The following is a 14,957-nucleotide window of genomic DNA, read 5'->3' as shown; positions in this document are numbered from 1 at the left end:
TCAATATTTCCCAACAGGTTCTTTTAAAATGAGAGTTCTTCAAATCAGATGGCCAAAGTATTGGAGTTTCAGCTTCAGCATCAGTCCTTTCAGTGAATATTCAGGACTGATTTCCTTTAGGATAGACTGATTGGATCTCCTTGCTGTCCAAGGGACTCTCAAGAGTCTTCTCCAACGCCACAGTTCAACAGGATCAATTCGAGGCTCAACACCACCAAGCTGTTTGTAAATTGCTAACGAAAGATTACTAGGCGGGTTTTTACTACCAAGAATAAAAGGAGCCCTCTAGTGGTCAGAAAGTGCACAGGCCAAACAATGCAAATTGCATTCTGTTTGCAAAATTTCAGGGTTTAGTTTTAACTAGACTAACATTTAAGCCTCAAATCTAAGAATGTTTTGCCATTAGGAAAATGATAAGATAATCCAATTGAAAAAGCAATGTTTTGACATACACTTGGAAAGAATAGGGGACCTCAAAAGAAACAGGTTAAATTTGTCTTATAACGAAAGCAGAAAAACAATCACATTGTATAGGTTTCATAACTGCCTTTCCTTGCCATGACTTTATTGTGGGTTTTTTAAATTAGATGTTGCATCATCCTATGATGGGCAGCATGCAACTTGGCTCCTTCAGGCCTCAGAGCATACTCTGTGGATTTGGAAGGCATCCAACACGACTTAGGGACTACACCACCACCACCAAACTCCTGTAACTGGAGCACTGGGGTCTGGGATCAGAATTGTTCGGGTTTGTACAAAACCGGTCATTTCTCTCCTTGTGCCCTGTCGTTGATTTCTGGATCTCAGGTATAGATGTTTGGTGTGTGTCTTCTTTTTCTCCGGGCTTCTGTGAGGCCCATTCTTGGGTTTGCTACTTGAGCTACTATCTGTAGAACCTGGCTTTGCCAAGCAACTCCTGCTTTTCCTAAAGATCTTTTCTTCCTGCATGTACTTTTTAAGAATAATTATTTTTATTTATTTACTTATTTGGCTGCGCCAGGTCTTAACTGCTACATGCTGCATCCTCTATCTTCATTGCAGAATGAGGAATCTTGTAGTTGGTATTGAGGACTTTTGGTGGGAGCATGTGAACACTTACCTGTGGCATGTAGGGTATAGTTTCCTGACCAGGGATCAAACCCAGGCCCCCTAGAGTGGGAGCACAGAATCTTAGCCACTGGACCACCAGGGAAGTACCTTTTTTAAAAAGTACCAACATGTACTTAAAAAAAAAAAAAGAGATAATGATAGGTTCATGGGAAATTGAAAGCAAATGGGGAGGTCCCACTTACTCATCACTTAGCCTCATCATGGTTACATCTTATATGACCACAGGACACTGGCAAAACCAAGAAGCTGAATTGCGACAATCAGTAGAATTTCATTCAACTTTCACTGGCTTTACAAACATTCATTTGTGTGGCTGTGTGCATGTGTGTGTATCAAGTTCAGTGCAGTTTTATCACATGTGTGGGTGTTTGTGTAACCACAGCTGTGATCAGAATACAGAACTGTGCCATTAGCACCGAATTTGTCATGTTATTCCTCATACCCACACCCAACTTCTCCTCTATCAACCCCTACCTGGTGGCAACCCCTAAACCTGTTCTCTAGCTTCATGATTGTGTTATTTTGAAAACGTGTAAATGGAATCATATGATATGTCATCTTTCGGAGATGAACTTTTTTTACTCAGCAAATTTCCCTTGAGATTTATCCAAATTGATGTGTATCTCAACAGTTTACTCATTTTCACTGCTGAGTTGTATTCCATGATGTGTCCATTCCCCACTTTGTTTAACTATTCACCCACTGAAGGACATTTGGCTTATTTCTGGGTTTTGGCTAATATGAATAAAGCTGCTATGAACATTCTCATACAGATTTTTGCTAAATTACAAAATGCCGGTGAAAGAAATCGAAGATAGCCTAATAGCTCCCTTTTAAGGAGAACCAACTCAATTTTTTCAGCTGAAGGTCACATTCATTTACCTAATACTTAGCCTCTTTGAGGGCTCTTTATGCGAGCCTCCTTTTGATAGAAGTCCTCCTGGGATCCAAGTTTAAATTTTTACTTTTTTATTATATGGCAAGATAAAATATCATTTACTTGTGACGGAGGCTCAAAATAGAGGGGACATATGCATACCTATGGCTGGTTCATGTTGATATATGGCAGAAACCCATGCAACATAGTAAAGCAGTTATCCTCCAACTAAAAATAAATAAATTTAAATAAAAAAGAAAAACTCATTTACTGATGTGTTTAAAGTTTTCATACATGGACCAATGGCATAGAGCTTTCATCCTTGCCATTGGCCCCGTCCCTAAAGTCTATCGTTAGGATCAGTTATTTCCTAAGAATTAGGTGTGCCGTCCTAGACTAACGTAATCCAAAACGGTGGCTGCTAACCACATGCGTCTATTGAACCCACAGCATTTTTAATTGAGATGTGCTCTAAGTGTGAAATACATACCAAGCCAAAGACTTACTACGAAAGAAAGCATGTAAAATATGCCATTGATAAATTTTTATTATTGATTGCATGCTGAAATATTACTTTGGATATACTAGGTTAAACAGTACACTATTCAAGTGACTTTTGTTCATTTCTTTTTAATTTTCTTTAATACAACTGGAAAATGTAACACTATGTGGCTAGTGTGAAAGGTGTACGTCTATTGGACAGTGATGTCCTCAGAGGAAATGAAGACTGAGGGTGGCCAAGGAACTCGCCCAAATTCACCCTATAAACACGTTACTGATGTCCTCTGTTTACGCTGGTTTTCATTCCAGTGATTACTGATTGGCTGTGTGTCAACATCATGCTTTTGTATTAAACGTGTGACGGCAGGAAGAGATCCTGTTGTTGGGACAGTCAAAAATTGTCCAGATGCTTCTGGATGGTGGGCTCCATTTCGGGATGCCACTGATGCTATCCTCTTGCTGGCTGCCTCCTATGGCAGCCTCGAGGAACCTGTGCTTCACATGTTCCACTTGGTACAGACATGTTTGAACCACCTTCTACCTTCCGTTTTTCTCCCATGTCTTCCGTTAGTCCTGAAGGCAGATACAAGATGCTGAGCTTTTAAACCCATTTCAGAATCTGTAGCATGTCCTCAGCACATCTCGTACATATGGGCTAACATTTATTCAGCAATAATGCCCAATTATGTACCATGAATTATAATAATTATTGAATCCTCACACTAGCTCAGTGAGGTACATACCAGCATATATATATATATATATATATATATTTATACATATATCATTGGAGAAGGAAACGGCAACCCACCCCAGTATCCTTGCCTAGAGAATCCTTGGACAGAGGAGCCTGGTGGGCTGCTGTCCATAGTGTCGCACAGAGTCAGACACGACTGAAGCGACTTAGCATGCATGCATGCATTGGAGAGGGAAATGGCAACCCACTCCAGTGTTCTTGCCTGGAGAATCCCAGGGACAGGGGAGCCTGGTGGGCTGCCGTCTATGGGATCGCACAGAGTTGGACACGACTGAAGCGACTTAGCAGCAGCAGCATACATATATCATATATATAAAGATTTAAATATATTTTATATATTTACATACATATTATATGTAATATAATATATTGTTATATGTAAATACACATATATAACATATTTATATATCTTTATATGTATATTATATATATCCCCTAACAATACAAATAAAAAATAGCTTTTTCTTTCCAATAACAAAAATTTAGAAATCTAAATTACCATTAGCAGAAAAATGGGTAAACTACATTTGGCAAACAATCCAATCTTCTCCCCCAAAATTCCTTATGATACAGGAATTGTTTGTTTAAAAGAGAATTGGCAACAAGATATACACAGAACAGTTTTTGAATCTAAGTCTACTTGTAAAGCTGTGGGGCCAGATTTCCAGCTGAGTGACCTTGGGTGAGTTATTCACCCTCCCTGTGCCTCAGTCTGTAACTGGAGAGGACAGGAGTACTCACCTCTTGGGGCTGTAGAGACGAGTAAAGGAGTTAAGGGATGAACATGCTTACAGCAATGCCTGGCACACAGTGTCAGCTCTTATTGTTTCTCATGTCCATAATTTTTAGTTTCAACTTTTAAAAAAGTGTTTGTTATTAGGAATGAAGATAATGAAAATATTCTGGCCAAAAGGGCAGATGTTACTTATTTAGATAGAGTTGCTAATTCTCTAGATGGAGAGCAGGCATAAACTTGGAAATGACTTTGATAAATCCGGAGTGTTGCTGAAGCAAATATTCGCTGAGGAATACAAATTTAGTAAATAGCTATGAAAAGAGATAACGTTAATTACAATCCACAGAGACACTGAATAGGGAATACAGCGCTGGAAACATCTCAAGAGTGGGAATTCAGAGAGCCAGCTGCAGGCTTCACTACTCGGGAGCCAGATCTTCTCAGCAAATTTCCAGATCCTCCCCACCCCATGTGCTTTGCTGTTAACTGTGGGTAAGGACTGACCTACAACTTAGGCTGCTGATGAGTGAGTGATGGTTAGTTGGGGACTTTCCTGGTGGCTCAGATGGTAAAGAGCCCACAATGCAGAAGACCTGAGTTTGATCCCTGGGTTGGGAAGATTCCCTGGAGAAGGGAATGGCTACCCACTTCAGTATTCTTGCCTGGAGAATTTCCTGGACAGAGGAGCCTGGGGGACTACAGTCCATGCAGTTGCAATGAGTCAGACAAGAGCGAGCAGTTAACATTCACTTACTCACCTGGTACACATCTTAGATGTGCGTTGACGAGCCCGTAGGTGAAAAAGTTAGACATCACTAGCACCGCTGCTGCTGTTGAGATGATCACAGAGACATGTTTAGTGGCAAAACAGCCTGTGTGGAGTGGGCTCAGTTTATAAAATGAGACAGAGGATGAGATGATTAGATAGCATCATCGACCCAACGAACATGAATTTGATCTAACTCTGGGAGATAGTGTAGGACAGAAGAGCCTGACGTGCTGCAGTCCACGGGGTTGCAAAAAGTCGGACACGACTTAGTGGCTAAACAACAACAAACTCCTCAGAAATGCTATAGCCCGTGATACTGAGATACTAGAAGTGAAACAGGAATGGTTTAGAGAATTCTTTGTGTGTCTTCTTCCTTTAAGTGTTTCACCTTAGTCCAAACTTTGCTAGAAAACACTTTTTTTGGTTTGCTTGTTTGCTCCTGCTATTAAAAAAGGATGTGAAGAATAGAGACACAAAAATATTGTAAAGGATGCAGTTAGTTCGGTGAGGAAAGGTCCAGGGGTTTGGGATTGTTTGGCCTGGAGAAAAACAGGCTGAGGGAGGCTCAGTGACGACCTTGAGAAAATGTAAGGTCTTATCGTGGGGAACGTGCGCCAGGCTTTTTGTCAGTTTTGTGGAGGACCAAATTAGTGGATGTGAACGCAAATTAAAGCAGAGGGATTTCATGTCCATAACTGTGATCAGAAGTCACAGTGAATAAGTCTTGCTGGAGCTGCCAGGAGAGAACAGGAGTCGGCCTCCAGAGGTTTGAAGAAAAGCAAAAACAAAAGTAAGCCATTAAGACAGTCTTTCGAAAATCTCTTCCAGGACAGGAGGTCTGCTGTTCTTTGGCTCTCACTCCTAAACAAAGAATGTAAAACTGATTTTCTTATTTTCAGTGCAAAACGGTATTTTCTCGCTCATATCTGGGATGTTTATCAAGTGCCCCAAACCACTTTCTCCTGCCCCTTGTTCCTCTAAGACTGGTTGCCGTTGTTGTTGTTCAGTTGCTCAGTTGTGTTGGACTCTGTGACCCCCATGAAGTGCATAGTGCCAGGCTTCCCTGGCCTTCACCATCTCCCGGAGTTTGTTCAAACTTATGTCCACTGAGTCGGTGCTGCCATCCAGCCATCTCATCGTCTGTTGCCCCCTACTCCTCTTGCCCTCTATCTTTCCCAGCATCAGGGGCTGTTCCAATAAGTTGACTATTTGCATCAAGTGGCCAAAGAATTGCAGCTTCAGCATCAGTCTTTCCAATGAATATTCAGGATTGATTTCCTTTAGGATTTACTGGTTTGATCTCCTTGCAGTCCAGGGGACTCTCAAGAGTGTTCTCCAATACCACAGTTCGAAAGCATCAATTCTTCGGTGCTCAGCCTTCTTTATGGGCCTACTCTCACATCTGTACATGACTACTGGAAAACCATAGTTTTGACTATATACACCTTTGTCAGCAAAGTGATTATGTTGTCTAGGTTTGTCATAGCTTTTCTTCCAAGGAGCAAGCGTCTTTAATTTCATGGCTGCAGCCACCGTTTGCAGTGATTTTGGAGCCCAAGAAAATAAAATATGTCAGTGTTTCCACTTTCTCCCCCTGTATTTGTGAAGTGATGGGACTGGATGCCATGATCTTCGTTTTTTGGATGTTGAGTTTTAAGCCCGCTTTTTCACCTTCATCAAGAGGCTCTTTGCTTCTGGACTTCTGGTTAAATCTGCCTCTGCATATTTATCCCTACTTGCCTTCCCTTTACCTGTTTCTGTCCTCCTGGGGCTCATCCTCTTATCTTCTCTCAAAGTTGCCTGTCTCCTTTCTCTATTTCCCAAATTCTCTGAGTTGCATCTCTGTTTTTTCTTTTATTATTTCTATTTCTAAGGCGTAGAATCAAGACGCAACTTGACAGCACGTGTCACATGAATTTACGTTTTGTAATCTGAATGCATACAGTCCTGAGATGTATTTTCAAGGTGTATTTTCTATGAAAATGTGTAAGTTTAGCCCTTTCATTAAAAGGTAATTCAAGTTCATTCTAAAATTGTAACATGTATAAGTATAGCACAGTATGGTATGGTCTGGAATATGTGAGTGTTTGGCAACTACTGCTGTGGGTCAAGTCTGGCCCTCTTCTTGTTTTTATATCATCTTTGGGCAAAGAATGGCTTCTGCAGTTTTTAAATGTTTGAAAAAGTGTGGTCCAGTGGCTAAGACTCCAAGCTCCCAATACAGGGGTCCCAGGTTTGATACCTGAGCCGGGATCGATGTTCCACATATTGTGACTAAAGATACTGCATGTGCGACCAAGACCTGGTACAGCCAAATGAATCATTAAATACAAATAAATATTAAAAAGGGCTTCCCAGGTGGCGCTAGTGGCAAAGAACGAGCCTGCCAGCACAGGAGACATAAAGAGACTTGGGTTCAATCCCTGTGTCGGGAAGATCCCTTGGAGGAAGGCACGACAATCCACTCCAGTATCATTGCCTGGAGAATCCCCTGGACAGAGAAGCCTGGCGGGCTACAGGCCACAGGGTCAAAAAGGGTTGGACACAACTGAAGTGACTTACCACAAATATTAAAAAAAAATAAAGCACTAAGTGGGAAACAACACTTACAGTTGCACCTCCAGTTCTCTTGGCAAAAGTAGAGAAAAAGCATGTAAAGTTGTGCCAGGAGGAAAGCCCTGCCTCAGTTATGACAAGAAATTAATATGTCCAGAGGTGGAAATTCACATACAGGAGGATTAAATGATAGTTCTCACAATATGTTCATAAAAACGTAATAAAGTGCTTTCCTATGCTACATATGCTCTGTGTGTGTGTCCATATTATAAGGCAGGGTATATAAACACGTGCTTTTCATACTGTGGATTACAGAACCATATAATGGACCAGGAGATAAAAGAGATCTCAAGATACAAAGAGATTTTGTTAGGTTGCTTTTCTCATTTTTTTTCAAAAAAATTTTTTTTTCTCATTTATTTGGCTGTGCTGAGTCTCACTTGTGGCATGTGGGATCTAACTCCCTGACCAGGGATCAAACCCAAGCCCCCGCATTGGGAACATGAAGTCTTAGCCACTGGGCCACCTGGGAAGTCCCTCTTCTCTCATCATATACCTTAGTTCATTACAAATTAATCTGTTTCCAAGATGACAGTTCTGCAGAGTTAAACATTTATTGAGCTGTCGTTAAATATTAGGCATTGTGTTAGGTGCTGAGTATGCAAAGAAAAGTGTAACCTGGCCCCTTGGCCTTTGGAGATTGTAGTAAATGAACTAGCGAAAATTGTATCTTCTAAAGTGTTGTTTTCTGCTATCAGAATGATAGGAATATGAACCAGTAATTTTACTTCTAGGTACCCACTCCAAAGAATTAAAAGTAGTTAGGCCAACAAATACCTACACATAAATATTCATAGAAATATTATTCACAGTAGCCAAAAGGCAGGAAACAGCCTTATCCTTCTGCTGATGAATGGTAACCACAATGTGGCCTATACATAAAGTGGGATATTGTTCAACCGCTAAGAAAATAGCGTTCTGATTCTACAATATGGATGTACCTTGAAAATTTAAGCTAGGTGAAGGAAAGAAGACAAAGTGTCACATCTCACACATCCAGAATAGATAGGTTTGTAGAGACATAAAGCAGGTTGGTGGTTGTCAGCGGCTGAGAGGAAGAGAGTGGACAGTGACTGCTTGGTGGGTATAGGCTCCTCTTTCGGGGTGATGAAAATATTTTGGAGCCAGATAAAGGTGATGGTTGTGTAACACTGTGGCTATGCTAAATGTGGCTGAATTGTACACTCTAATGGGGTTAGTTTTACATTTTATGTGACTATAAAATATTCTATTTCTGTGAATTTCACTTTAAAAACAGTAAATTTGTAAATAAACACAACCAGCATCACAGTTGTGGTATTAGCGCATTACTGCGTGCTTACCATGGCCTGTAGACTCTTCACATGGATTATCTTGTTGAATCCTCAAATTAACCCAGTGAGGGAGATGCCATTAGTATAAGCATCTTACGGACGGACAAACAGAAGTTTAGAAGAGTTGGGTGATGTGTCTCAAGTCACACAGCTTATAAGAATCGCTCATAAGGTCCCCACTCTGGCAGTGAGAGTCTCACACTTGCGCTTCTCAGCCTGTCTGCTCATTGATCAGGATCCCTTGGATCTCTGTCCTTTCATTTCCCAGTGCCTACTTCCCCCACATATGCGGCTCCTACTTCCCAACCTGCTGGGTGAGTCTGAAGGTCAAACAACTCAGGAAAGGTGACCTTCAATTTCACTGCTGACTCTGGGCTTCCGGAACCCAGGTGACTCAGCAGGGGGCCTGAGCCGCAGCTGTGGTCCTTCCGGCCCACCTTTGCCCTAGTTTCTTTCTAGATGAAATCTCTGTGCCTTTATTAAACAGCAGCACCTGCCTTTGGTCACAAGAGCCCAGCCACTTTCTCTCATCAGTCATGGACATGCTTCAGTGGTTCTTCCTTTTCTCTTCTATTCGTCAACTTTTCTCTCCACTGACCCATTTTACCAGCATATTTAGCTCCACCCCTCTTGCAAGCCTCCATCCCACTTCTCTTTCCTTTACAGCAAAAGTCCTCATAATGTTTGACCTGATGCTGGGAAAGATTGACGGCAAGAGGAGAAGATGGTTGGAGGGCATCATTGACTCAATGGACTTGAGTTTGAGCAAACTTCGGGAGATAGTGAAGGACAGGGAAGCCTGGCGTGCTACAGTTCATGGGGTCGCAGACTCAGACACCAACTGAGCAACTGAACAACAAAAACAAATGTTTGTCTGATCTCTCTGTCTTCAGTCTCTCTCCTACCCTTCACTCTAAATTTGCTAGAGGTCTCTGCTCCACCCTCTACCATGACTTCTTTGGTTAAGGTCCCCAAGCATCTCCCCATGCCTAGACCCCAGGTTGACACTCAGTTCTCACCTACTTCATCTATAGCAGCATTCGGTGCAGTTTCATCTCTTCTCCAAGACTTTCTTCCTTTGGCTTCCAGAACATTTACTCTCTTCATTTTCCTCCCTGCTCAGCCTCCATGGCTATTTTAATCTTTCTTCTCTGACCTGTTAGATCAGAGGTTCCCAGAGCTGCATCCTGAACCTCTTCTCTCCTCCCCCTGTATCACTCATATGTGGAGATGGGATCTAGTTTTATGACCTTAAGTACCATCTATATTGGACTTCCGAGGTGGCAGAGTGGTAGAGAATCTATCTGCCAAAGTAGGAGACGCAAGACACATGGGTTTGATCCTTGGGTGAAGATCCACTGAAGAAGGAAATGGTAACCTACTCCAGTATTCTTGCCTGGAAAATTCCATGGACAGAAGAGACTGGCAGGCTACAGTCCATGGGATCTCAAAGAGTTGGACCCATCTGAGCACACATGCACACACACATCATTATATGCTGATGACTCCCAGATAAAATCAACCTGGACAGCTCTCCTCAGTCTAGGAGAGCAGACCTACATCTTCAAGTGCTTACTTAACATCTCCATGTGACTGCCTAAAAGATATCTCAAATTTAAAGCACTTACAACTGAATTTCTACACTTCCCTAAAAGCCAATTTATCACAGTTCTTTCCAAGTCTGTTAATGACTGTGTCTGCCTTCCAGTTGCTCAGACTAACAACCTTGGAGTCATCCCAGACTCCCCTTTCTCTCACTCTGCCATCCAGCCTGTCAGGAAAGCCTTTCAGTTCAGTTCAGTTGCTCAGTCATGTCCACCTCTTTGCGACCCCGTGAATCGCAGCATGCCAGGCCTCCCTGTCCATCACCAGCTCCCAGAGTTCACCCAGACTTACGTCCATCGAGTCAGTGATGCCATCCAGCCATCTCATCCTCTGTCGTCCCCTTCTCCTCCTGCCCCCAATCCTTCCCAGCATCAGAGTCTTTTCCAATGAGTCAACTCTTCGCATGAGGTGGCCAAAGTACTGGAGTTTCAGCTTTAGCATCATTCCTTCCAAAGAAATCCCAGGGCTGATCTCCTTCAGAATGGACTGGTTGGGACCGTCAAGAGTCTTCTCCAACACCACAGTTCAAAAGCATCAATTCTTTGGCGCTCAGCTTTCTTCACAGTCCAACTCTCACATCCATACATGACCACTGGAAAAACCATAGCCTTGACTAGATGGACCTTTGTTGGCAAAGTAATGTCTCTGCTTTTGAATATGCTATCTAGGTTGGTCGTAACGTTCCTTCCAATGAGTAGGCATCTTTTAATTTCATGGCTGTAGTCACCATCTGCAGTGATTTTGGAGCCCCAAAAAATTAAGTCTGACACTGTTTCCATTGTTTCCCCATCTATTTCCCATGAAGTGATGGGACCAGATGCCATGATCTTCGTTTTCTGAATGTTGAGCTTTAAGCCAACTTTTTCACTCTCCACTTTCACTTTCAAGAGGCTTTTTAGTTCCTCTTCACTTTCTGCCATAATGGTGGTGTCATCTGCATATCTGAGGTTATTGGTATTTCTGCCGGAAATCTTAAATCCAGCTTGTGTTTCTTCCAGTCCAGCGTTTCTCATGATGTACTCTGCATATAAGTTAAATAAGCAGGGTGACAATGTACAGCCTTGATGTATTCATTTTCCTATTTGGAACCAGTCTGTTGTTCCATGTCCAGTTCTAACTGTTGCTTCCTGACCTGCATACAGATTTCTCAAGAGGCAGGTCTCAAGGTCAGGTGGTCTGGTATTCCCATCTCTGTCAGAATTTTCCATAGTTTATTGTGATCCACAGAGTCAAAGGCTTTGGAATAGCAAGAAGAGGAAAGCCTTTACCTGTGTCCAATAGCGAAAAAGAAAAAAAGGGCACCCACTATGGAGAACAGTATGAAGATGTCTCCAAAAACTGAAATTAGAGTTACCATATTATCCGGTAATCTCATTCCTGGACATATATCTGGACAAAGCTGTAATTCAAAATGATATACACACCCTTATATTCATAACAGCACTATTCCCAATAGCAAAGATATGGAAACAAACTAAACATACATTGACAGATAAATGGATAAAGGAGATGTGGTATACACATATATTTTGGCCACCTGATGTGAAGAGTTGACTCATTGGAAAGGACCCTGATGCAGGGAAATGAAGGCAAAATGAGAAGAGGGCAGCAGAGGATGAGATGTTTAGATAGCATCATCAACTCAATGGACATGAATTTGAGGAATCTCCAGGAGACAGTGAAAGACAGGAAAGCCTGGCGGGCTGCAGTCCAGAGTTGAAGATGACTTAGTGACTGAACAACAAACAACAATATTATATATACTACATTTGATATATATAATGGAATATTACTCAGCCATAAAAAGAAGGAAATAGTACCATATGCAGTTACATGGATGGACCTAGTGATTATCAGATTAAGTGAAGTAAGTCAGAAAGAGAAAGACAAATACTTCATGATATCACTTATACGTGGAATCTAAACCATAACAGAAATGGGATTTCCCTGGGGGTCTTTAGCTCACACCATTGCTAGCTGGATAAAGAACTGGGACTGGATGACAATTATTGAGATAATTTGCTACACAGCAAAAACTTAGCTGAAAACTGGATAAACCACCTTTAATTGATTTCTCTTTTATTTGCCTAATTAGATGAAAAATTATTTAATGCAACAATGTGTATGTAAGTTACCTCGTTTTATAACTTGAAGTCCTTGACCTTTCTAAGTGCTGTCACTCACAAATCTCACTGGTAGGAGTAGGCTTTGTTGTTGTTTTACTGTATTTCTCTTAGGAACCACATCTAGTTTCAAAAAGGCTTGTATTTTTAAAGCCCAAAGCAAAGGACTACAAAAGTAAACTCTTGAAATTTTCAGACCCTTGAACAGACGTTTGTGACATCTGGTTTCTTGAAATCTTCTAATGAACATCATCTCCAACTGCAGAGAAAAATTCAACGCCACAAGAAAGAAGAGAAAGACTTTCGTCCAAAGGGTCTTACCTACTACCTGCCCAAACGTGCTACCTTAGAAATGGTTAAGTATTTTCAAGGGTTTTCTGTCATTCAACTAAAGGGAAATTATTCTAAACGTTTTCCGTATGTTTTGAACAATAATAAAAAGGAATATTTTTAGAGCATTGTTCCCTATGCCAAGATGTGAAAGTCACAGTCATCTTTCGATCAGGGAGCCATAATGATGGACATGAATTTCTCATTTATTTTATGAAATTGTAATAAATGACTAAATCAGGAAATCATAATTGCATTTCCCAAATGGCATGAGTAAAAGCCATTAAGGATGCCAGGAAATTTGGGGGAGGGAACAAGCTTCTTTCAGGAATAAAGCCCCCAAACAAAAAGCAGCTGTTTTTAAACATTTGACGTGCAGAAAGACGAATTCCACCCTAACCATTGTTTCACAAAGTGCAAGAACGTCCCAAAGGGTTCTTTTCACTGCAAATGCTTTTGCCCCTGTTATGAAATCATAGTATCTGCTTCTAAAGTCTGCTCTTAATTTTCATCAAATCTGAAGGCAAAAATGAAAAATATGTCACCCTCGTCTTTCGAATTTTTTTTTATCTTTTGAATTTTAAAATGTATTTATCTTGGCCGGTGTGGAGAATATTTCCAGGTAGACAGTATTACTCTCTTTGATATGAAATGAGATATATTTTGAAATGCCAACCAACAACCAGTTTCATGGGAAAAACATGAGATACTCATGCTGATCTATTGCACGTTAAGGTGGGGATAGCAGTGTATGTGTGTGACCTTTCAATAAATATCCTTCCATTGAAAAAACACACTTTGATGCTGACACTTTAACAGGTGAACTGAGCACATAATCTTACAGTGAATTAGAGAAAGAGTCAATGAAATCATTAAGCACAAACTGTCTGATTAGCAAACTAATTTATGAGATGCTCATTTTCCTCTTCTTTGCTCTTTTTGCATGATAAGTTGCTTCAGTCCTGTCCGACTATGTGTGATCCTATGGCCTGTAGCCTGCCAGGCTCCTCTGTCCATGGAATTCTCCAGGCAACAATACTGGGAGTGGGATGCCATGCCCTCCTCCAGGGGATCTTCCCGACTCAGGGATTGAACCTAGATGTCCTGCATAACAGGCAGATTCTTTACGGTCTGATCCACTAGGGAAGACTTTTTGCTCTTTAAGTAAATGAGTTTCTCGACCTTATTTTGGGCTCACTTGGTAAAGAATCCACCTGCCAATGCAGAAGACGTGTGTTTGATACACCCGCCAATATTTATTTTTTACTTTTTTAACTTTTTTTTTTCTGGATGTGGGCCATTTTTTAAGTCATTATTGAATTTTTTTAAATATAATACTGTTTATTTTTTATGTTTTGGTTTTTTTGCTAGAAAGGCATGTGGGATCTTAGTTCCCTGACCAGGGATTGAACCCACACCCTCTGTACTGGAAGGCAAAGTCTTAACCACTGCACCACCAGGGGAGTCTCTACTCCTAATTTTTTTTTTAATTTTATTTTTTTAAATTAACTAATTTGTTTATTTTACTTTACAATATTGTATTGGTTTTGCCATACATTGACTTGAATCCACCATGAGTGTACATGTGTTCCCCATCCTGAACCCCCCCCCCACCTCCCTCCCCATCCCATCCCTCTGGGTCATCCCAGTGCACCAGCCCCGAGCACCCTATATCATGCATCAAACCTGGACTGGCGATTCATTTCACATATATTATACATGTTTCAATGCCATTCTCCCATATTATCCCACCCTCGCCCTCTCCCAGAGTCCAAAAGATTGTTCTATACATCTGTGTCTCTTTTGCTGTCTCGCATACAGGGTTATCATTACCTTCTTTCTAAATTCCATATATATGCGTTAGTATACTGTATTGGTGGTTTTCTTTCTGGTTTACTTCACTCTGTATAATAGGCTCCAGTTTCATCCACCTCATTAGAACTGATTCAAATGTACTCTTTTTAATGGCTGAGTAATACTCCATTGTGTATATGTACCACAGCTTTCTTATCCATTCATCTGCTGATGGACATCTAGGTTGCTTCCATGTCCTGGCTATTATAAACAGTGCTGCGATGAACATTGGGGTACATGTGTCTCTTTCAATTCTGGTTTCCTTAGTGTGTATGCCCAGCAGTGGGATTGCTGGGTCATATGGCAGTTCTATTTCCAGTTTTTTAAGGAATCTCCACACTGTTCTCCATAGTGGCTGTACTAGTT

The 14,957-nt window shown here is 41.2% G+C and overlaps 1 long non-coding RNA gene across 1 annotated transcript in view; it reads right to left on the bottom strand.

The window, feature by feature from the left end:
• Positions 1-2,516: 2,516 nt before the first annotated feature.
• The window catches only part of LOC139178024 (uncharacterized), a 104,694-nt gene continuing 92,253 nt past the window's right edge, over positions 2,517-14,957 (bottom strand). The window contains exons 3-4 of the long non-coding RNA XR_011562454.1: positions 4,740-4,811; positions 2,517-3,061 (exon numbers count right to left, since the gene is read on the bottom strand). This is a non-coding gene — a long non-coding RNA (uncharacterized lncRNA). The remainder of the gene's footprint in view (positions 3,062-4,739; positions 4,812-14,957) is intronic.

Source organism: Bos indicus, chromosome 20, assembly GCF_029378745.1.
Source record: "Bos indicus isolate NIAB-ARS_2022 breed Sahiwal x Tharparkar chromosome 20, NIAB-ARS_B.indTharparkar_mat_pri_1.0, whole genome shotgun sequence".
In the NCBI taxonomy this organism is placed as follows: Eukaryota; Metazoa; Chordata; class Mammalia; order Artiodactyla; family Bovidae; genus Bos; species Bos indicus.
The sequence above is the reverse complement of the archived record's forward strand: the minus strand, read 5'-3'. Positions and strand labels throughout refer to the sequence as shown.